Source organism: Ovis aries, chromosome 13 (assembly GCF_016772045.2).
Source record: "Ovis aries strain OAR_USU_Benz2616 breed Rambouillet chromosome 13, ARS-UI_Ramb_v3.0, whole genome shotgun sequence".
Classification (NCBI taxonomy): Eukaryota; Metazoa; Chordata; class Mammalia; order Artiodactyla; family Bovidae; genus Ovis; species Ovis aries.
The window spans coordinates 54,357,280-54,368,870 of record NC_056066.1 but is presented as its reverse complement, the minus strand read 5'-3'; positions in this window follow the sequence as shown (position 1 = coordinate 54,368,870).

Genomic DNA, 11,591 nt, shown 5'->3' with positions numbered 1-11,591 from the left:
AAAAAGTAGCTTTAGTGAAATATAAATGACATGCATGTAATTCATCCATTTGAGGAGAAGGGCTCAGGGGATAGACTGGGATGTCTTGCAGAGTGCACAAAACAGTCCCTCCTGGTCCACACTGCCCATCAGTGTTTAAGCGACACAAACAAATGGAATTTGAGATGAAAGGCAGAAAAGCCCCTAGATTAGAAGTTGGAATAAAGCGTCAGAACATCAAACACACCCAGGGAGCTCTGGGAATGCACTGGAGCCCACAGTAATTACATATCACACGTCGGGTCTGGCAGGCTGGGTAGCAGCGATAGACTAGGGGGCAGATATGGCCTGGGGTACGGGGGTAAAGGCAGACACAGGGCCAGGCTCTCAAAGCACAGCTCCTCTGGGGACGATGATCCTGCTTGCGTGGGGGCCTCTCTGAAGGCGAGACCACTGCCTGTGACAGAAGCCCGCCTCCTCCAGTGACCCAAGGCTGGGAGGAGGGAGTGAATACTGTAGAGGAATAGGCACCGGAACCAGGGGGCTTTTCCGGGCAGAAGGAGCAGCCGCGCAGACACTCGGTCATGCCTAAAGTGAGTCCTGGGAAATGAGTTCTAAATCTGATCCTGTAGTTGGAGCCTGGCTCTGGCAGGGAGATCTGACCTTGGGAGACTTTTGGCTACCCCACCTCAGTGATCCCACTGTAAGTAGGGCCCATATGGGGGCCCACCTCACAGAGCGAGATGAGGATGAATCCATTCTGTGCAGAGCCCGCAGGATGTCTCTGGACTCAGTGGACCATCCTGGTCACTCTAGGACCCTCAGTGCCCTTGTGATCTGAGGCTGGGAGCCGGTGGTCCCTGAAGGACTGGCCATTTGAGGGTGGGGGTGGCAAGGCTCTCCCACCACCATGCCAGCTCCTGGGGGCACAAAGATGAGCTGAAGAGCAATTGCTCTGAATGATAATTTGCACTTAGATTTATTTTAATTGGCAGCACATTAGCCAGGCACATGTGATAACCGTTTAATGACTGTTATATGTATAATCCATTTTATTCTCAGCTGGCTCCCACGGTAATTACATTCTGCTGTGTTTAATTCATAACTTGATCATTTATTCCAAGTCATGCTGGGTTGGTCCACAGGCTCAAGGGAGGTGCCACTCACTGAGGAGTTCAGCCTCTGCTCTGGCCATGCAGGAAGCTGGTGAAGCCACCAACATCTCCCCGGATCTCGTGGGGGCTCTGGGCCGGCAGCTCCGACTCTGAGCCAGCCAGAGCCCACAGTGGGTGGTGATGATGGTGATGGAATCAGCAAAGGCTGAAATGATTTCAGACACTTTCTATTTAATGTAATAGCTGCGCAGGATGTGTGCACACCTCACACCTGGCATACCCAAAAGGCGGGGGCCAACAGCTCAGTGTGAGTCTAACAGGCCTGGGAGGACCTGTGGGTTCAGTTCTGATGTCCAGAGTGTTTCACTTCACCTTTGCACACCTCAGTTTCCCCACTTCTAACACAGGGATGAGACCACAGTACCCGTTTCACTGGAGCCCATGAAGACTGGAGATCCAGAGTATAGTAAATGCAGTCAGAGGTTTTAAATAATTAAAGCAGTTCTCATCCTTGCTGCTCAGGCAAGGAAACTGAGGTCCTCCCACAAAACAGTACCGAAGTGGGTGTATAAATGCACGAAGGTGGAGGCCTTCTGAGAAGCTGGCTGTCAGCCAGGGAGGCTAAGGAGTCCTATTCCCACCACAGGCTGGAGGCCCAGGAGGCTGGCAGTCAGGCTCATTCTGGGTCTGACAGCCTGAGAACCAGGGGAGCTGATGGGTGTGAGTCCCAGTCATTCCATGTGAGTGCTCGTGGCCAGTTTGGTTGACATAGTACAGAAAACATCGCACACACCTGCCAGGCCTCTCTGCCTCTTCTGAGAACTCAGGTGTTCCCAGATGTCTGTCCACCATCCAAAGGGCCTTTTTCAGGCTTTCAGTCCCCTATACTTCCACCAGAGTCCTGTGGGGAACTTGCTTTTAAGGGCAGAGTCCACCACCCTTGCCCGCGCTGGTTTAGAAACTCGGGAGGTTCTTCTACCTGCATTTATAGAGCAGGGCTGGCACCACATTCAGGCCAGCAGTGTTTTCCAGATCCATGCCTGGCCCCACCCTCTATCCCCTATCTCACAGGCACATCCCCTTGGCATGTAGTGTTGTCCACACTGCTGGGAGTCAGCATGAAGTCTTCCACAATTAATCACAGCAGCCCTCATCCCCCACCCCCCGGGCATTGCCGCACCTGGAGGTCCCTAATTAGGAGCCTAATTAGCCCCATGGCCGGTTTCTCATCACAATGGCCCATGGTGAGTCTGCTTTGCAGCTAATGACTGAGTCTTCATGACAAGAATGGCAGTTCCTTCCGGTATTTTCCTCCCACCTTCCCCAGAAAAGTGCCAAGGGCAGCATGCATAAGCCACCCAGGGTCCCGCAGCACTGTCCAGGTCAGGGCTGGCCACTGGTCAGGCCATGGACATGGGGGCTGGTGTCAGGTGACCACCATCCTGTTTTAGCTGGGATGTGGGGGCCTTTGGGGAGAGGGAGCTACTGGGGGAGGGTGGGAACAGGGGAGTGTGCAGGCAGGTGGGGGTAGGACAGAAAAGGGGGCCTGGCTGTTGTGTCCTATGCCTCCCCAGCCTGGATCCCCAGGAAGAGCTCCTGAGTCCACTTTGTACTTGGCCCTTCCACTCTCTGTCTGCGTGGCTGAGCAGGAAGTCGTTTGTCTTAAGGAGGAGAGAGTGAACGCAGGAAGCTGTCAGAGCCGGCGAGGGCCTTACACATCACTTGCCTCCAGCAGGAGCTTCACTGAGGCCATGGTGAACGTTCTGGTTTTTCTCTGGAGGATGAGCTGCCTGCTGGCCCTCTTGGGAAGGAAATGCACTGGCTTCCAACGCCCAGAGACAGAAGAGTCAAATATAGACAATGACCATGCAGGGAGCTGCGGCCCTCATTCCTGGAACACCAGGCGCTCTCGCTTCAAAGGAAGGTTTGACCGGGAATGTGTGGATCAGCCTGTTCTGGCCCATGGAAGCAGCAAAGCTCAGGCTCTGGGGGTCCTGGCAGTCTAGTAGGGGAGGAGGGCTCCTTGCGGGGCAGGCTGCTCCAGGTCTCCTCCTTCCAGAAAGTCCCTCCTCTCCCCAACCCTTTGCCTTGACCCCCAAGCTGCAGTTGTGGGTGATCCACAGAGCAGCAACTGGGCCTCTCTGTCCGGCCACCTTTGGTCTCTGATGACAAAACCTTCCCAGAGCGAGAAAACTGAATCAGACCAGAGCCGTGTGGAGGGTGATGCCTCCAGGCAGTGGGCTTCCCTGGGGTCATTCCCAGTGCAGCCTTCCCCGCTGAGCTGTTTCAAGGGAGGCCAGAGTGTCTCAGCAGGAATTCGGCCCCAGGAGGAGCCTCCCAGGCTCAGGGGACAGAGGACATCTGAGCAGCTCTTCACTGAGATGCTTCACCTCCAGCACCAGCTCAAATGAGCCTCCTTCCTCCACCACCCTTGTACTCCACCCCTGCAGTGGAGAAATGCCCCAGACACGCCCTCTGGTTACCAAGGGCAACCCTGACTGTCTGATGACCAGGCTGAGACTGGACTTCATGAAGCTTCAGAATGAAGAAAATTCCCACCTCCAAGGTCAGAGGTGGGGAACGTGGTGCCCAGTCCACTAGCCTCAGGAAGGGGGCAGAATGAGGACTGAAAACCAAGCCCTGAGCCCCGTAGCTCAGACCCCACACATAGCCCCTGCTAGCTGCCATCACTCTGCAGTCAGATCTTTGCTTTTTCCTTTTCTTAAAAATCTATTGTGATAAGATGTAAAGGAAAAAGAGGGTAATGAAGCCTTAGTAGTCATGTACCCTTTAGTCTGAATTAGCATCAAGTTCTTTACCAAGGGCAGATTTGGATGGTGCAGGAGGAGGTGAGAGGGAGGAAGGACACAGGCCACAGAGCAAAGGCAGATGGAGGGAGGGCGACCTGCAAGAAAAGCCTCCCAAGCAGGACCAGGCACCTCTGAAGAAAAATGCCTTCATTTCTGCTGTAATTTGGGCCAAGCCTGGTTCAACCTCACGACGCTCCAGAGGTCATGGAGACAGCTAGAGGCCAGACAGCCACGTGGGATGGTGTGCTTCAGTGCACTTGGCTCTGCATTTGTAACACAGACACTTCGGGTTTACCACTCATTTCACATTGGGAGCAACAGGAGAGGCAGCGAGGTACCTCAATGGACTGATTCTGAGGTTTAGTCTCATCATTGAAAGGGAAACACCCCCTGATTTCCAGCTGAGAGTCTTTGCAAGTGTAGCATTGCAACTCAATACACACCTTTTTATTTAAGCCAGACTTGGTTTTGCTAACTTTGTTGTGAAACTGCCAAACACACAGAAGCGAAGTGAGCACAGGGTGCCTATGCCCTGCTCCCACCTTCCGGGCCCAGAGCACTCCGGTTTTGTCCACTGTCAACCTAGGGTCTCCACTGAATTATTGTTATTTTAACATGAACTTGACAAAGTCAAAAATCCCTCATCCATCTGTCCATCCATTGGCAGGTGAAGAATAGGGTGAAATGTTGGCTTTGGGGTAATTCCCCAAGGCTTTTATTTTCAAGGCTATCCCACAATACAGCTGACACCCCCAACCCCCTAAACCCGAATGACAGAGCCAGGTACGCATCACCCCCTCCCCTGGGTGGGAAGGAAGTGGACTTGGGCTTCTCAAGAATTTTCAGACTCAGAAGATGCCGGGCTGGGTTTCTGGATTATTTTGAAAGAAGTAGCACGGGGGCCCTGGAATTATGTTTTCTTCAAAACTTGTTTTTCATAAGCAACTGACTGCGTAGGCAAATCAGTCTGTGGCAGCGACGTGCCGGCATGAAGCTAATCATTAGCTGCCACAGGAAGGAGGCGATCATCCCCACCGGCTCCCATCAGACAGGAGCAGCCCAGGAGCTGATGTCTTCATTACCCAGCCTTGAAATTTCCAGAGAAGACAGCAATTCGTGCATGGCCCAGTCATCATCCTCCCACTGATTTCAGAAAAATGAGACCCTGGGCTTCCGCTCGACGCTTTGTGGCCATTTCTCCATCCTCACACATAAAAGAATCAGCCATCAAGTGGATGCGGAATCCTGCCAGGGCCCATGGCAGGCTCAGCACGTCCATTTTTCCTCAAGCACCCACACTTTCGATTCTTGAGTGTGGGAGGGTGGATGGAAACACAAGTCAAGCCAGCTTGAGAAAAAGTGGGGTGGGTGGGCTCATTCCAGGTATGGCAGGATCAAGCGTTAGAGTGATGCCATCAGGGCTCCGGGCCTCTTCCCATCCCCAGCTCTGCTGGAACCAGCCAGGCAACCAGTGACACGGGCCTGCCTCTCCCAACAAGCAGGAAGGACTCTAGGCATACAACTTGTGTTCCCAGGGCAGTGGGGATGGGCACTCTGATTAGCAGGAATGGAGAGGAAAAGACCAGCCCCTCCCCAAGGCCATGCAGGGTGGGCTGTCGGGAACACAGACCCCTGGGATCCAGCAGGAGGGCCAGTCTGGGGCACCAGGGTAGGGGGTGGCACTGTGGGTCTGGACGAGCAAAGCCAACAGATGTCCCCTTCTGGGTCCACGCCCGCTGTCATCGATGGAGCAGCGCCATTCAGCCTGTTGTGGAGAGTAACAAACAGGCAACAGATTGCCTGTGTGGAGGACAAGCCTGTTCCACCAACATGGCATTTGAAACCAAGATAATAGAAAGCAGACTGAGATTCAAGGGTCGTGACAGGTGTCCACAGCAAGGTTATCCACTTTGTGGCAGCCAGCAGCCTCGGCCCTTTTTAAAAGAAAAATATTATAGCTTATCAGCTCTCTTAGCTGTTGCAGCCGTGATATATGGGTGTGTATTTAATATTCAATCTATGGCTCTGTGTGTGTGTGTGTGTGTGTATGTGTGTGTGCAGGGGGCAGGGAGGAAGAAGGCAGATTCAAGGCGACAGTGTGTGTGAAGCGCCTAGAACAATGCCCGCAGCAGAGCCCCGCTTTGATGTCGGCTGCGCGGGCAGCGTATCTGCACGGCGAGCTCGCGTGTATTTATGGACCCAAGAGAGGCTGCGATTTCAGCAGATCGTGTTCGCTCTGCATGCATAATCTGATTATATTTTAACTGCTCATTTACACGAGAACACATTTCCCTCAAACGTGCTAATGCTCTTTTTTTTTTCCCCCTCAATGATATTTTTAAAAACCAGATTGCTGGGCGGTACAACTGCGCTGAGAGAGCTTTCCGAAGTGAAAACAAGCGGCTCTCCGCTTGTGGACGTGATGCTGCCCGCCCCGGAATTACACTCTGAGGGGAACAGACCATGTGTCTGCAGAGCCTTCAGTCCTGCCCCAGGAAAGGTCTTTCCCAGGACTGGGCCCCGGAGAAGGCTGGCCTGGCCCTCACCCCTGCCTGGTCATCCTCCCAGTGCTGCGAGGACGGCCCTGAGCAGGGATGAGAGTGACAGCACATCACTGCTGCCCTCGAGAAGGGGGGCTTCACGCACACCTGCGTTCACTGCAACCCCCAGGCTGTGGTTCTTGGTTACAGCAGCCCCTGGACCCTCATGGGGCCCACAGAGGGGCTCCTCAACTGTCCATGATTAATAGGTCCAGAGGAAGTCCCTCTGAGCCCCCAGGGCTGGGTGCTGGCCAGCCTTGCCCACTCCATCCCCCCTGGTCTGCTTATCCCGTAGGAATCAGGGGCCCATCCAGGGCCTCAAAGCACATCCCTGGGAACTGCAGACTCTACCTCACCTCAGAAATGATCTCAGGGGGCTCTTGCAGGGCAAGGGAGTCCCAGGAAGGTGAGAGGCAGGCAGTGGCAGCCAGAGGTGGACCCAGGCCTGACGGGAGAGGGCGCCCCTTTCCGCCCTGCCCACCTGCAGGCCAGAACTTACTCCCAAGACACGCCTACCTGCAGGGCGAAGGGGAGAGGGGTCACTAATCTCAGACGTGCCCTGGGGACTGCACCCTGGAATCTACAAGCCACCAGGCCTGCTGCCGGCACTTCCGCAGGATTCTCTCCAAGGCTCCTGCCCCAGAGCAGGGGCCACCCGGGCAAGTGGGTCACCTGCCTTCTCTGGCACCTGATTCTTTCCCAAGAGTGCTCAGAGTCACCTCAACGCTCTGAGGCAAGAATGACTAAGGAGACTCGGGTTTTATTTTAGAACTCGTATGAAGTCATTAGGAAATGGGAGACATGTTTTTCTATTTAAGTACTTTTAGGCAACTGGAACTCCTGAGTACAGACAAAGGGCGCAGGTTTCGGGTCTCTGGAAGAAGAGCTGGAACTGCCAGAAGTCGTGTTTATGCAACCATCACCCTCCCGGGGAGATACCCCCACAGAAGGAAGGCCCATGGGGTAGGGGGCAGGGGCCTGTGACCCTTTCTCTTTCAGCTTAAGTCGCAAGTGTGTTCACAAGCACCCCTGGGAAAGCTAACCAGAAATTGGTAAATTTATAAGAGGCATAAACTCAGCTTTCCAGGGGGAGAGCTGACAAAACACTGCTTTTCTCTGCAAGCTGAGCAGATGGAACTGTTTGTCCTTCTGCATCGGATGCGCTGTTGTCTTTCACCCAAGAGAAAGTCTCAAAAAGAAAATGCCTTTGCGGGAGGGGGTACTCAGGGACCCTCCTTGTAGCCTGACCCAAGTGTGGAGGGCAAGGGGGACGAAGGGGGAAGGCAGGGGACTCGGGGTGGGGGGATAACTCTGTCAGTTTCAAACCTGGTTCCCAGAAGTCAGGTTGCAACTTCAAAGAAAATTCTAAAAAGCATCCTTTGTGTTGATCAGCCTGAAATGCATGCCACAGCAAAGCCTTCATAGGAGTAATTTTTAGGAACCTGGGCTGCATGGAAGCTTGTTTTGGAGATCAGATTTTCTCTTTCTCCTTAGATGATCTAACATGCCCTTTTTTTCCTCCAAAACATCATCTTTCCTGACACTTGTCTTTGCTGAAGTCTTCAATGCCCCAGGTGGAGTCCACAGTTGCCAGGCCCTTCTCGGCTGCAAGTGTTGGTGGCTATCGCTTGTACAAGCGCTCTGCTCAATAAATCTCGAAAAGTGCACAGTGAGATGGTTTAGATTGTTAGGAGAAGGGGCCGTGCTGCTGCCGGGGGTGAAATGACAGTTGCAACCGAGGGGTCCCCATGGCCTGAACCCCTCCCCCCAGCCATCTCCCTGCCTGCTTCAGAGGGTGGAGCTCAGAGGGACTAGCCCCCAACCTGCAGCTGGGAACTCAGCCTTCCTCATGCATCCTCCACAGGGACCCTGCCACTGACGGGAATGAAAGCCATACTCTCACTCTCGGGGGCCCAGGAGCTCAGCCCCTCCTCTTCCTCATCTAGCCCACTGGCGGTAAAGTTTGTGGAGCAGTCACCTCCACATGGCGTGTGGTCATGCACCTGAAACATGGTGCTCATAGTAACCTGGTGACACCGGGTCCACTGAGGCTTGGTCGGTTTATAGACCTGGAGCCCACGGTCAGCAGGGTACACTCCCGGCAGCCACACCCTCCCCATCATCTGGCTCTTCCTTGCGGCCACAGCTCAAATTTCCAGAAAGCCAGCCAGGGGCCAAGGGTTAAGGCACAACTGGGAACATGAGGGACAAGGATGTGAGAGCCAAGGCTGGTGCCCAGCCTGGAAGGAGACCTGCCACTCCCGCTCCACTCACTAGCTCTCACACAAGTGTTGCTATATTTTTAGCATCCTTCTTGGAATGCTCTGCATTTTGACATGTGCACTTTCCAGGCTGTGAGTGGGAAGTCAGCAGCCAAACTCTACAAATTACACAGACTACACATCCTTAGCATCTTTAGATAAGTGTTCACTACTCCCCACCCACCTGTAGCCTCATGGGAAACCTAATAATAACCTTAAAAACAATAAAATGTATGTTTTGCCACCAAGTTACTGAGTTTGGGGTCCTTTGTTACACAGCAATAGATAAATAGATAGCTGATACAGGTATTGCTGTGAACCTTTTTTTTTTTTTTAATTTTAGGAAGAAGCCTTCTTGTAATAAGAGTTGCCCAAGGACCATGTGGGGGTCAGAGGAAAGACAGGATGTGACCCCAGGACTCCAAGGACTGAATTCTTGTACACAGGAAAGTAAAGTCCTTGTCACACCCTCTGCCCCTCATCCTGGCTGCCACTCTCCTAAGATGGCTAGATAACTCTACCCCCTCGATCGCTTCAGGCCCAGGGGTGCAACCCAAAGGGATCTGTCCTGGGCTTCATAGCTCCATCCTCTTGCATTTGGAAGCCTGTTGGGGAAAGACCATGGGTGTTGTCAGTCTCGCTGTTCATCATCTAATCTCTTTCACTGGTTCATCAAAAGTCCACTGAGCACCCACTACATCCAGGTACCTTTCAGAGCTTGGGCGAAGGTAGCAAAGGAAACAAACCCAGAACCCCCCCACACACCTGCCCATGGCAGTGGTCATCCAGGCATCTTCCCTCCGTGTCTCAGACTTGACCTTCACCCTGAAGCTCAGGTGACCCCGCCCAGCTCAACAGCCAGGACCCCACCCTGCCTATATCACGCTGGATTCCCCAGGAAGCTGGAGACACCCAGGTGCTGCTGCCCTCTTGGCCGACACAGCAGCTTCCCCAAGAAACTCAGACACCTGCCAGAGCATCTCAGCCCTGGCAGACTCGGACAAGCAAGCTCATTGTGGACACACAGCATGTGGAGTATCAGGGGGAGGCCAGCAAGGCTCAGAGGGAGTTAGGCCCAGTCAAGGTTGTGGTCCAGTCACTGATGGACACAGAAGACCAGCCCCGCCCTCTGTAAGCACCTCACCAAATCTTTCCCTAAAGGGTCCCAGCTGTTCAGGAAGCGCATGTCCAGGGAAATCATAAGCGAAAGAGGCAAACAGTTTGGACTCAGAAGGTTCCGGCTGCCGGGCCATCCGGACAGGCTCCCCGCTTCACCGAAAGAGGATTTTAAGCCGCCGGGGACTCTGGACAAGGTCCTGCCACCCACGTGGTTCGGCAAGGCGGCCCAGGTGACATTTCCTCTGTGGTTTCAAGCAAACGCCTTGTCATAATATTTGTGCTAAGTTGTCTTTTATGATTTTTTAAGCTCCTAGGCTGGCTTGAAAAGAAATCTTTGCAAAGAAGGCCAGCTTAGCAGAAAGGTCAGGGGTGTGAAAACCAAACAGTGAGCTTAAGCTCCCGAATGAGAGCGCATTTCCATCAGGAACGTCCTGAGTGGCAACAGCTACTGGCCAGCAAAGTGGCCACTGGCTACTGCCTTCTTCTGGGGGGAGGAGCAGGGATCTCAAGAGAGGTGACCCAATACCACTGCCCACGGCAAGACCCCCATGTCCCCATGGGTTCAGGATGACCTCTGGGGGCCAACATAGGCCGACACGGCACTGCTTTCTGTGGTGAGGACACTCAACTCCCAACCCAGAACCTATGGGCTCGCCTTCCAGAGAGCAAACCTGGTCTAACTTGGAGAAGTTAAAGCAACTTTTATTTTCTCAGGTATTTCAGCTTCACACCCTCCGAAATCCTCACACAGTCCGCACAAAAGCATGCACTCCACAGGTGTCCACTGAGCGCCTGCTGTTTGCAGTGCCAACAGCATCCAGAACAATGGGGACCCAGGAGCATCAATTTGAACTGTGTACCCATTCCACAGATGACTAAACAGAGGGATGGGGAAGCTAAAACACTCACCCAGATATTAAGCAGCAGGTTGAAACCACTCCTGTTGCCTCTGAGCTCACTGTGGTGGCCTCCAGCAAAGGGACATTTGTGTTTCCTGCGAGGCTACATTTTTAAGCACGTATCTTATGTGCTAAGACTCCGTGGTGGGAACATCAGGGTTCAGTGGAGCGGAGAAGCTCAGGGCCAGCTGGGAACCGGAGACTAAGCACTGAGCCTGAGCTTCTCCCCTCACTGGTCTGAAGTCTGGGCTGCTCGGCCTCACCCCCCTTCCTCAGTGCTCCCTTTCCCTCAGCTCCCTCTGGTATCTGTTCCTGATTCCCAGCCCAGCCAGGTCCCTCTACATCCTGCCAGGCTGGACCCTGAGGATGGAATCTGATGGTCCACGTTCAGGTGGTGATGACAGGCCTGGACCCTACCACCTGCACCCACAACAGCACATGGCCACTCCAGGGAGCTGGGTGCAGGAGACCACCCTGCACAGAGGCAGGCGGTACTTATCCTCTGCTTTCCGATCGCCTCAGTCACCCCCTCCCCCAGTTACTTGTGCTAGAGTAGAGCCCCTGGGAGCCCAGCTTCTGGCATCCCAGGAAGAAAGGGCGTCCCCCCACCTCAGCAGGAAGCCCACTGCTTGGGCAGGCTGGAAGCGACCCGGGGGCAGTTCCCTTGGGGAAGTGGGGCATAGGAAGCTGGGGAGACCCCGGAAAGAGGGGCGAGTTGCCTGAGAAGGGTGCCTGGAAAGAGCCAATATTCCTGGCGCACCCCGCTGGGATCCCAGTTCCCTGGGGCGCTCCTTCCAGTCCAGATGGTCCCTGAGAGTGCGCGGGGGTGATCAGCCAGCCCTGCCCCCTTGCGGGGCGGGGACAGTGG